The 12492-nt window shown below is 40.5% G+C and overlaps 1 protein-coding gene across 1 annotated transcript in view; it reads right to left on the reverse strand.

Annotated features, from left to right (window-relative positions):
- THAP12 (THAP domain containing 12) overlaps nucleotides 1-12492 on the reverse strand; it is a 299454-nt gene that overhangs the window by 59450 nt on the left and 227512 nt on the right. The window lies entirely within an intron of this gene.

Consider the following 12492-nt stretch of genomic DNA (forward strand, 5'->3'; position numbering starts at 1 on the left):
GAGTATGGGAAGTCTCTGGGACAGGAATCTATCCCACCAGCATGTTCTGTTTATTGTGGTGACAAGGCATAGGTCCATAGAGCGTGTATTTCGGAGGGATTGGGATTTCTTTAAGTGGAGCATGTCCAACAACTCTGGGTTTGACATAGCTTTGTATGTTAGGCAGAGATCGCCTCTGAGTAGGCAATATGTGACAGAGTAAAGCTGGAGTATTTTGAGACAGTCTGCATAGAGCATCTGTTTGATGCTGGTAATCCTCTTTGTGAGGTATTTCTGTGGACTTTCTAGTTGTTGTAGATGCCTTGTGAGGTACATACCAAAAGGGGCACTGTACTCTGTAATGGGTCTAATGAGTGACGAGTAGAGGGGAACAATGACCTCTTTTTTCCTGGATGAGAAACCTTTTGTGATGAGGTATGCCACGTAGAAGAATTTCCTGACTACTGTGGCGATGTGATTATCAAAGGAGAGACTACTGTCCACCTGTGTCCCAAGGTCTCTTATTATGCTTTTGGTGTTAAGTAGACTACTGCCTATGTGGTATTCATGGGTACACAGTTTTTACCAAAAGGGATGACAATGCACTTTTTGGCATTAAGCTTGAGGCCATGGCTTTGACACCAGGCATCTGTCTCAGTGAGGCCCTTTTGTAGGATGTCCACATCGTTAGGAGTTTTGATTATGGCTCCTAGTTTGCAGTCATCTGCAAACTTCATTAACCAAATTCCTTCTGTGTTAGCCTGTACTTCTGAGAAGTAGATACGAAACAGGAGAGGACCCAGGACTGAACCCTGTGGTACTCCACTTGTCACTGGTCTGAAGTCGGATTTGGAGTCTGCTACTTTCACAGTGTGGGTTCTGTCAGTGAGGCAGTTGGCAACCCATCTTGTGACATAGGGATTTATACCTAGTTTAGTGAGTTTGTCTATGATTCCAGAGTGGGGGATGGTGTCGAAAGCCTTGGTGAGATCTAGATAGGCTGTGTGAACCACTTTACCCTCATCTACAGCTTTGGTGACCGCTTCAAAGAAGTCTATCAGGTTTAGGAGACATGATCTGCCTTTTACAAACCCGAACTGGGTGGGGTCCAGAGTTTGGAGATTACCAATGTCATTGTTTATAAGTTCCATGATGATACGTTCCTTAGCCTTGCAGACCAGGCTCATCAGGCTAACTGGGTGGTAGTTCCTGGGGTCCGTGGTGGCTCGCCCTTTGTGGAGTGGGATAACCATCGCTGTGCGCCATTCAGTGGGCACAAAGCCTGAGGTGAGGCTATGATTGAACATGGTACTTAGGTGGGGTGCCAGTTCATGTAGAACGCAGCCTGGGATGTTGTCAGGTCCCATGGATGCTGTGTTCTTGGCTTTGGAGATTGTGTTTTTTACCTGTGCAGCCGTGATTACAGGTACTTTGCATAATGATGTTACATAACACTGCACAGGCTTATCTTACTGCATGTAGAAGGGCTATACTATACAACACTTCAGATAAATCTAGACAGCAGAAGATGGCCTTTGGCACATGTTCAACAATAAGATAGGTCTATGTCAGTGCAGAGTTGAAGCCATTCTTTGCCATGGTCTGGGGAATTCTGATGGGTGTATTAACTACGGCTCCAAGACATATTCAGCATTGCCAATAAGATGTGCCTGCATAACATCACCTGCACAGACCACTGCTGTAACTCACTTGTGTGCCATAAGTGGGAATCATGATTGCTACCTGGCTAGCCTACAGACGTACCCTATATAATACACTCTGTCCATTAAAGACCACCTAACAGAGTGGAACCCCTTACAGTTGATATGCATTCTCCATTGTTCCCCAGGTGGGTCCTTTATTACAATGTGGGTACAGTTTATGACCCAAAGTACTTCACAGAAACAGACTATTTCATAAAAAGCCCACAAGACACCCCCCCACATGCTGTAGCAAGGCACTGAGGAAATGTTGGAGTATCCTTGATGCCGATACCTTGGATACACCCTCTGTGTCCCCAGTTAGACAATAAAATTCCGTGCAACTAGTATGTGCAAAGCTACACAGACCTAGGTAACTCCATGAATCCCAGCTCCTGCATGGTGCCTCTGTCCAGATGTCAGTCCACAAATTCAGTGTTGCTTTGGGCATGGCATGCTAAGCAGAGCTGGATGGCACAGTGCTGCAGAGGGTGACAGAGTACAATACTGTGACTACTGGCAACGAGTAAAGCCTGTCATATATACAAACACATTACTGCAGTGGTTACCCTGTACAACGAGTAAAGCCTGTCATATATACAAACACATTACTGCAGTGGTTACCCTGTACAACGAGTAAAGCCAGTCATATATACAAACGTATTACTGCAGTGGTTACCCTGTACAACAAGTAAAGCCAGTCATATATACAAACGTATTACTGCTGTGGTTACCCTGTACAACAAGTAAAGCCAGTCATATATACAAACGTATTACTGCAGTGGTTACCCTGTACAACAAGTAAAGCCAGTCATATATACAAACGTATTACTGCAGTGGTTACCCTGTACAACAAGTAAAGCCAGTCATATATACAAACGTATTACTGCAGTGGTTACCCTGTACAACAAGTAAAGCCAGTCATATATACAAATGTATTACTGCAGTGATTACCCTGTACAACGAGTAAAGTCTGTCACAGATACAAACGTATTACTGCAGTGGTTACCCTGTACATGTTTTCACCATTACACCTGAAGTAACTCCACGATTTACTGTGGTCATTAACTCTGGAGTTGGCATCTCTCAATATGTACAAGTCTATGAATCACTCAGTCATATTGTTTACCCTCATTTGCATTCCCAGGTACCCTTACCTTAATAATGTTGCACATTACCATGTCATTATACCATCACATGTGGAATTTCTCAGGTTTCCACTCTTGTACTCTGTGCAGCTCTGAAGCCTCCTATCCTTGTGCCTGGCTGCTCTGCTGCAGAATTACTTACCACAGCATAAAAAATGTTTCTGAATCCCACTATGTACACCTTAACTAGCTACATTGTGTACACACTGTGTGAAGTGCAAAACTAATATCACCGTTACACCAGAGAATTATGTTAAGAACTTTTTACTTTGCTTAGAGCTTCTTGTTTATCAAAGGAAGGCTTCATAAACAACACAAATGAAAAGAATTTCTTTTATTTGAATTTTGTCACTTGTCAAGGAGAAACCAGATGGGAAAACCCTGAGCTGTTACTCGTTTGTTAAACGACAGTCGCTAGTTTCTGTAACAGTCAAGAAAAAAGAAAAGTATTTGGCTGTTAAAGCCTTCACAAAAGAGAGAGAGAGAAAGCAAATTATTTATTGTGAATTGTTACCCGTCTGTACTGCTGTAAGAAAGAGATAACTGTTGCTGAACTAGAACCGATAACAGAATGTTGGAAGTGGCAAATCCTCGTCAATAAACTATCTGCTGACTGGTTTGCATTACAAAGCCCAAGCAGGCTAGAAAGAAGAAACAAATTTCTAACTCTGCACTTGCATTGGCCTTTTTTTCTAGTAAAGTTTCTAATTTTGTTGTGTAACAGTCACAATGCAGTGATCCTTGAAAGTGTTATGTTGGATATGTCACTGTTTGCATCAGACATTTTTAACCTTTTACAATAAATGGTATGGTGAAGAGTTGAACAAGTGTTGACTACATCCAGTTTCTTACAAAACATATAAAGCAGATACAATATATGTAATTAAGTTTGTAAATTGTAAAGGACGAAGCATAAGCAACCTCTTTAAGAAAACACAAGATTCAATATCAAACATCAGATGTCTCCTCAGTCAGAAACTGGTAACTTGAGGGAGAGGGGTTAAGAGGCAGTCTGTGAGTGAGAGCAAAGGATTGCTGCTGTGGTTTGTACATACGTGCATGACTAACAAAACTAAAACTGAAATGTGCCAAGAGACAACTCTGGAAGCTATTGCCTTGCAAAACAGAAAAAATACAAACTGTAAATGCTGATGTCCTACTAAGATTTTGTAGCACCTTGCATTAAAGACAAAAGTTGGATATACACATTCAAAAAACTGTCATGTATAACAGATAAGAACAAGTTTTCTATCATAACAGTTAATCTACCCATATCATCTTGGAATGGAAATGTTTTTACAGGTATAGACAAAACTAGAAAAAGTACTGAATTACACTAATACATGTAAGGAAAAGGTCACAGGGAACCTCGTGAGGTTAGAGCATAAGTAGCCTTCATATGTGATATAACCACCAAGCCTTTTATACGAAAAGATATGAAAGGTAGGGAAATGACACTCCTCAGCCTTCTTACTTATTTGGAATAGGTATCAACCTTTCATGTTTTTTAGGAAGGAATTAGTATATGTTTGGAAACACACACTTCCTTATTATGGCTTGCTTCAATATTCTGTATAGGTGAGAGAGGCTTGTCCAGGAAAGGACTGACTCACACATCACCAGGACAGACTGAGGTACAGGCATTTTGAAACAGTCTATAACTCATCTCTAAATTCCCTTTGGTCAAGAAACAATTGACACAGCTTTCCAGTTAACCACAAATTGTAATATTCTGCACCCTAGATACCTGTAATGTGGGGCAAAATGTTTATACCAATATAAGGGTGAAGGTGGCTCCCTGCTGCATGGTTGTAATGAAACCCAAGGAGATGAGTCAGCATGAAGTGCGCTTGTCAGATAATGAGGGGGCAGTCTGTTAAATATCCTGCCACTTAGGATTCTCTCTAATTTAACATCAGAGGTTTGATCACTTGCAAAGGTCTAGACCTGGAAGACTGACTTCTGGAAGACCACCACTCAAAATATTTCTTTTGTAAGAAAACAAACATTTTTTACCTCTGCATTCAGAAGCAGAAGAGTATGTCAAATTATGGAAACGAAGAAGTCTCTCTAGATTTGCTTTTTTCTCCAGCTCTTGAATGAAGGTAGCAGGAATCCACAGCAAAAACTGTAAGGTTTCTAATATTAAACCCGACAACTAATAGCATACTGCCCGGCAGGCTACGGGAGAATCTGTTAAAACAAACTCTTCATTTAAAATGTTACCTATAAACATGCAGGACTGTGCGATGTACAACAGTCATCATTAATGTATGATATTTTGATTATTTCAACACATTTTTACATATATTTGCCTTATAAAAATCTACATGTTACTGAAGAAACAAATAAAGGAATGCATTAAATGTCTGCTATACACTAAAACACAGTGAAATTACTCCAAATATGAAAGATACATAAACAAAACATTCTTCTCTCACATGAAGATTTCAGGACAGGAACTGCCTTGGTAGATAGAAAACCTCAAATGACTAAACTGGTTACTACCTTGCTGGGGCAACCTGGTCTTGCAATAAGTGACACAGCAACCAGCCAACTAGAGAGGGTATCCACAAGTGTGCACATTCTGAAGGACTACACACACACACACACACACACACACACACACACACACACACACACACACACACACACACACACACACACACACTTACATATATAACAATCGTGAAATGGCATTATTAATTCTACAGGCGGTCAAGTCATATGTTGGGACTATTTTCAGCCAGGAAGGAGTCTCAGAATGAATATACTGAAAAAGCTTAACAAAGATGTGTAATCAGACTGTTGTTAATGTTCTAGGAAAAGCTTCCATCAAAACAAGCTCTTGCAAAGTGGCAAAAGCCACAATACACTTTCAGAAGCATCTCCATTACCCTAACATCTAAAAGTACAGACAAGATGTCTTCAACAAAACGGACTTAGCACCATCTCTCTGCTGGCTAACCTGACCTTGTGAAGTAATCTGAAAATCAAAGGAAAGTATAGGAAGTGTCCTGTCTAATCCATGAAAAGCAGCGTCTGAGGAACACGTGTTATGAGCTTGCAGCAGTGTAGGGGGGAAGATACAGCAGTGCAAAGGATAAGTGCTGATGTGGGTCACAAACAGTTCTATTTCTGTTTGCCACATCTAAAACTCCGTATGCCAGATTAACATTACCACTTATAAAAGATACCGTGCAGGTCTCTACAGTTTAAATAACATACAAATGAGTGAGACATCTCATTCGTTCATTATCATACAGAAATGTAATGGAATATGCAGGTTGTACAACACAATGTTTAAGGCATACATCAAAAAGTTATGTACTCACCATAATGTTCCATCTGTATCATCCATTTTCATTCTTCCTCAACATATGGGTTTGCATCCAATCCTTAGATCTTACTCGGCTGCTGTTTCAGAGCTCGTGGATACTACAAGCTCTCAAGCTCTTCCCTTACCCATAATGCAGCAGTCCCCTTCATTCCCCAAAACTTGTTTGCAGCTTCTTATTGAAAGACACAAAGAAATTCTAGCTTTAAGATGGAAAGTCACTATTTGGAGCTCATACAGAAAAAAAAATTTGTTCTTATAATACTCTCCCATTCTTCCAGTAGTCAGAGAATCAGGGTAGGGGGTTGAGGAAAAATGAAAATGGACAACACAGATGGAACTTTAAGATGAGTACATAACTTCTTTATCTGATGTTGTCCATTTTCATTCATTCCTCAACATATGGGACAGAGTCTCCAGTCACCTGAATCTAGGGTGGACTTTAAGAAAGGATATTCCTGAGTACTGTTGAGCCAAAGGCTGCTCTTCCCCTAGAGATCAAATCCAACTTGTAATGAGTAATAAAAGTATGAGGGTTAGCCTAAGTTGCAGCCACACCAATATAGTCCGTGGAAGACCTGGATAAAAAAGCTGATGTAGTTGCCATGGATTTGGTTGAATGGGCTCTTACAGGCTTTGACAAGATCACACCAGACTTATTATAAAACAAAGGAAATGCAATCTGTCACCCATTTTGACAAGGTTGCTTTTGAAACTGGCTGACCCAATCTGGTTCCTGAAAAGGATACAAATAATTGATTTGATTTCCTAAATTTCTCAGATCTGTGCAGACAGAATAGTAATTGTCTGTGAACATCTAATAAATGCAAAATGTACTCACCACTGTTTGACAAATTTGGAAAGAATACATGGAGGTTGATAGACTGATTAATGTTAGATCCTGACACCACCTTAGGAAGATAGGAAGGAATGGTTCTTAAAGACACCCTATCCTTATGAAAAAATTAAATAAGGAGGCTTATAGGATAAGGCTTGATGTTCTGAAACTCTCCTGGCCGATGTTATGACTATTAGAAATATAGTTTTCCAAGTCAAAAATTTGAATTGACATTTTGCAAACAGCAAATCATTTCTGAGTTACAGCCTGTAACATTAAGTTCAGATCCCATGGTGGAGTAGGGTCCTTAAAGGGTGGTTTGAGTATAAAAGTTCCTTTTATAAATGCCTTACAAAGACATGAAGAAGCCAACGTAATATTACAAACTCCAATATGGAAATTGGAGATGGCAGCTAACTGAACCTTAACTACTGAAGGATTAGCCCCATCATTAAATACAGAAATAAGGAATTCAAGAATTTTTGGTACTGATGCCGAGAAAAGGGTCAGTGTTTCGCTGCTGCTCCCAATGGACAAATATTTTCCATTTGCTCCTGTAAATTTTTCTAGTGGAAGGTTTGTGGGATGACAAAAGAATGAGGTGGACCAAGGAAGAGAGCCTGGGTTGTCTGGCTATCAACAGAAGTGGAGAAACAATGCAGTTAACTTTAGGCCCAGGACATCCAGGTGAGCAATATCTGCTGGGTGAAACAGGAGGTCTGGAAATGGATCCAGAATCCACGATGGGTGAACTTGATGAGCCCAAAGGAAGGGAAACCAAATCTGTCGAGGCCAATAAGGGGCAATGGGAATGACTTTGCTCTTCAATCGGGATGCTTTCTGTAGGATTAAGGGAGTTGGGGGATAAGCATAGAGGGGACCTGGGGGTCAACAGTGAAGAAAAGAGTCTCTCGGTGACTCCCCGAGTGGGGGGATTAGGGCAAAGAACCTGCTACACTTGTTCAGGGGAGATGCAAATACATCACAGGATGGTTTTCACTAACCTAAAGAAATCAGACGAGTAAATTTAACACCTACTTCAATAAAATTGCAAAGCCCTGCCCTTCAAAACCTACTCCAACCCTAATGTATCAACAGTGTGCTGTGTTTCACTAACAAATTGCTATTAAGGATATCAAAAGCAAACAACTCTGCTGGAGAATCCCTTTATTCGAATTATATAGCTAAAACCTGGAATTCTCTGCCCCAAGAAATAAAAACTAGCACTACTAGTTTCAAAAAGATCCTTAAACGCTAACACATGGATATGCTCTTGTACTAAACCAGGTAAAGAAAATATGTCCACCCTAAGAAATGTAACATCATTTTACCCTTTAGTTTCTGTGCTCTGCTCAATATAAAATATACATGTATTATCTACAATTAACTCTATCTCACGAATTGATGCAAACTGTCAAATATTGTTCTCACTATTGCATATCTTCGTATACATTTTAATCACATTTTTCCATACATGTACTATTTTTTATGTGTATTCTAATCTATAATTTTTTCACATGTTTATTAATGTTGACCTTCTTAATTTTTTTTTAATGTGGAGATTTTCTCCCCGGCCTCTGCTGAAAAAGGAGAGCTCCTCAATCTGACTTCCCTTTAAACAAATGTAAAATAAATAAATAAATAATAGGCACTGATGACTGTAACCACACGACAGATCAAAATGTTCCTTACAACTGTATTGTGTATTCTAACACAGCTGGAATGCTTTTTAATGCGTATTCTAATCCCCCTACTTAAACAATGTGTGTTCACTATATTAGGCACTGATGAATGTAACCATGTGACAGACCAAATGTTCCTTACAACTGTATTGTGTATTCTAACACAGCTGGAATGCTTTTTAATGCGTATTCTAATCCTCCTACTTAAACAATGTGTGTTCACTATATTAGGCACTGATGAATGTAACCATGTGACAGACCAAATGTTCCTTACAACTGTATTGTGTATTCTAACACAGTTAGAATGCTTTTTAATGCGTAGTCTAATCCTCCTACTTAAACAATGTGTGTTCACTATATTAGGCACTGATGAATGTAACCATGTGACAGACCAAATGTTCCTTACAACTGTATTGTGTATTCTAACACAGCTGGAATGCTTTTTATTGTGTATTGTAAACCTCCTACTAAAACAGTGTATATTCATTATATTAGGCACTGATAACTGTAATCATATGACAGAACAAAATAAGAAGTTATGTACCTACCATAACGTTCCATGTTAGTTGTCTTCTTCTCGCCTTCTTTCTTGCTGGATGGGTTCGGAGCCGATCCTCGGCTCCGACTCGGCATACTAAAAGCTCGAGAGCTAATTCCACCGGCTCGAGGCTCCCCTATATCCCACAATGCTAGGCGGTAACTACTCAGATCTCGTTTGGTAGCTATACCAAGCAATACTAGTCTCCAAAATGGAGTAACAAGATTCGGAAGAAGAAACACAAACAATTCCTGTCGGTCTGTCCAGGCTTGGGGGAAGGAGGGAGGGACGCAAGAAAGAAGGCGAGAAGAAGACAACTAACATGGAACGTTATGGTAGGTACATAACTTCTTAATGTTAAGTTGTCAATCTCGCCTTCATTCTTGCTGGATGGGACCGCGTCCCTAGCACCTTATCCCGGGTGGCCTATCGGAACAGACTCTTGAGAACAGTGGAACCAAAATTGGCACGGCTTCTGGAAACCATGTCCAATTTGTAATGTGAAATGAATGTATGAGGAGAAGCCCATGTGGCTGCTGCACAGATTGAGTCTATTGGCAACCTGTCCTGAAAGGCAATGGATGTAGCTAATGCCCTGGTTGAGTGAGCTCTAGGTCTTGAGGGTAATTTCTGATGTCTAATCTCATAGATGAAGGTAACTGTAGAAGTTAACCATCTAGACAGAGATACTTTGGTAACTGGAAGGCCTAGTCTTCCTTCTGCATATGACAGAAACAATTGATCAGATTCCTGAGTTGTTTAGTTCTGTCTAAGTAATATCTCAGTTGGCGATGAACATCCAAAAATGCAGCTTTGCTCTGATCTATTTGAATAGTTAGGGAAAAAGACGGGGAAATCAATAACCTGGTTTAGGTTAATTTGAGAAGAGATTTTTGGTAAAAAGGATGGGTTAGATCGGGAGAGATACTCTGTCTTTGTGAAAACTAGGTAAGGAGGACGACTGCAGAGGGCTTGTAGTTCTGAAACTCTTTTACAGCTGAAGTTATGGCTACCAGAACATGCCTTGATCTAGATGAGAATCCTTCATGATAAGGTGGGCATAGAATCTTCCTAACTACTTTAGCTACAGGGTGTAATGACAGACTACTATCAACCTGGGTAGGTCCCTGATAACTTCTTCTGCTCAGTGGATTGCCACCTATTTGGTAGCTATAACCTTGTTTTGGTATGACTATGCATTTTTGGCATTTGGTGGCTCTGGCACCAGTTATCCGTCTGTGAGACCCTTCTGAAGGATATCTGTGTCAGATGTGTTTTCTACTATGGCCAGTTTGCAGTCATCTGCAAACTTTGTCAGCCATAACTCCTGTGTTTGTTAGAAGTAGATGACAGAGGCCAGGACTGACCTGTGGGACACCACTTGTGACAGGCTTTGAGTCTGACATGGCCAGCAACTCTGACCCTGTGGGTTCTGTCACTAGCCAGTTTGCAACCCATCTTGTGATGTATGGGTTAACATTTAAGCTGATGAGTTTTCAATGATACAGTTGTATCAAGGCCTTAGCCAGATCGAGGTGTATGGACTGCCTTCCCATCAATGGCTTTGGTGACTGTTTAAAGTCAACAGTTTAAGGCATGATCTGCCTTTGACAAAGCCAAACTGGTTGGATCCAAAGTCTGCAACTATGTCTTTATTTATGAGGTCCATTATGATCCTCATGGCTTTGCAGATAAGGCTAATGGGGTAATTTCAGGGTCGGTGGAGGCATTGAAGTGGGACCACAGTTGGGCCACCCTGAGATCCAGAGGTAAGATTTGATTAAACAGCTGTCCTAGCTGTGGGTTTAATTCATTGAGTTCAGCACAGACACCATCAGGTCCCATGGATGCTGTGTTTGCTTTGGAGAGCAGTTCATGCTGGAGATGTTTGGGGCTGCAATCTGGTATAGATATCTCCTTTGGGGGGGGAGAGTTTGCACTGAACCTGCATATGTTGGCAATGTCTGTAGGATCAGTAATCACATCATTTTGAACTAGTTCTGAGCATATCTGGGAGTTTCCAGGTTTCTATAGCAAAGAAGGCCTTATGATTGTCTTGAGTCTTTAGCATTTCTCTAAATTTGCTTTGGATGATTTTATGAGAGCTTTTTTACTTATAGTGATCAGGGTGTCTTACCTTTAAGGATTTTGCTCTATCTTGTAGTAGCATTAAAAGTGTTATATAGGCACTGATGACTGTAACCACGACAGATCAAAATGTTCCTTACAACTGTATTGTGTATTCTAACACAGCTGGAATGCTTTTAATGCTTCTAATCCTCCTACTTAAACAATGTGTGTTCACTATATTAGGCACTGATGAATGTAACCATGTGACAGACCAAATGTTCCTTACAACTGTATTGTGTATTCTAACACAGCTGGAATGCTTTTAATGTGTATTCTAAACCTCCTACTTAAACAATGTGTATATTCACTATATTAGGCTGATAACTGTAATCATGTGACAGACAAAATAAGAAGTTATTACCTATATATTAGTTGTCTTCTTCTGTTCTTTCTTGCTGGATGGGTTTGGGCGATCCTCCTCCATTTCCTATCTGGCCTAGAGCTAATTCCACCGCTGAGGCTTATGTGTAGGCGGTAACTACTCAGATCTCGTTTGGTATTCCTAAGCAATACTGTCTCAAAATGGGTAACAAGATTCAGAAGAAACACAACAATTCCTGTCGGTCTGTCCAGGCTTGGGGAAGGAGGAGGGGCCCAAAGAAGGCGAAGAAGACAACTAACATGGAGCGTTATGGTAGGTACATAACTTCTTAATGTTAAGTTGTCAATCTCGCCTTCATTCTTGCTGGATGGGACCGCGTCCCTAGCACCTTATCCCGGGTGGCCTATCGGAACAGACTCTTGAGAACAGTGGAACCAAAATTGGCACGGCTTCTGGAAACCATGTCCAATTTGTAATGTGAAATGAATGTATGTGGAGACGCCCAGGGCTGCTGCACAGATTGAGTCTATTGGCAACCTGTCCTGAAAATGATGTAGCTAATGCCCTGGTTGAGTGAGCTCTAGGTCTTGAGGGTAATTTCTGATGTCTAATCTCATAGATGAAGGTAATTGTAGAAGTTAACCATCTAGACAGAGATACTTTGGTAACTGGAAGGCCTAGTCTTCCTTCTGCATATGACAGAAACAATTGATCAGATTTCCTGAGTTGTTTAGTTCTGTCTAAGTAATATCTCAGTTGGCGATGAACATCCAAAAAATGCAGCTTTTGCTCTGATCTATTTGAATAGTTAGGGAAAA

Source organism: Protopterus annectens, chromosome 5.part1, assembly GCF_019279795.1.
Source record: "Protopterus annectens isolate FY-2018-M chromosome 5.part1, PAN1.0, whole genome shotgun sequence".
In the NCBI taxonomy this organism is placed as follows: domain Eukaryota; kingdom Metazoa; phylum Chordata; order Ceratodontiformes; family Protopteridae; genus Protopterus; species Protopterus annectens.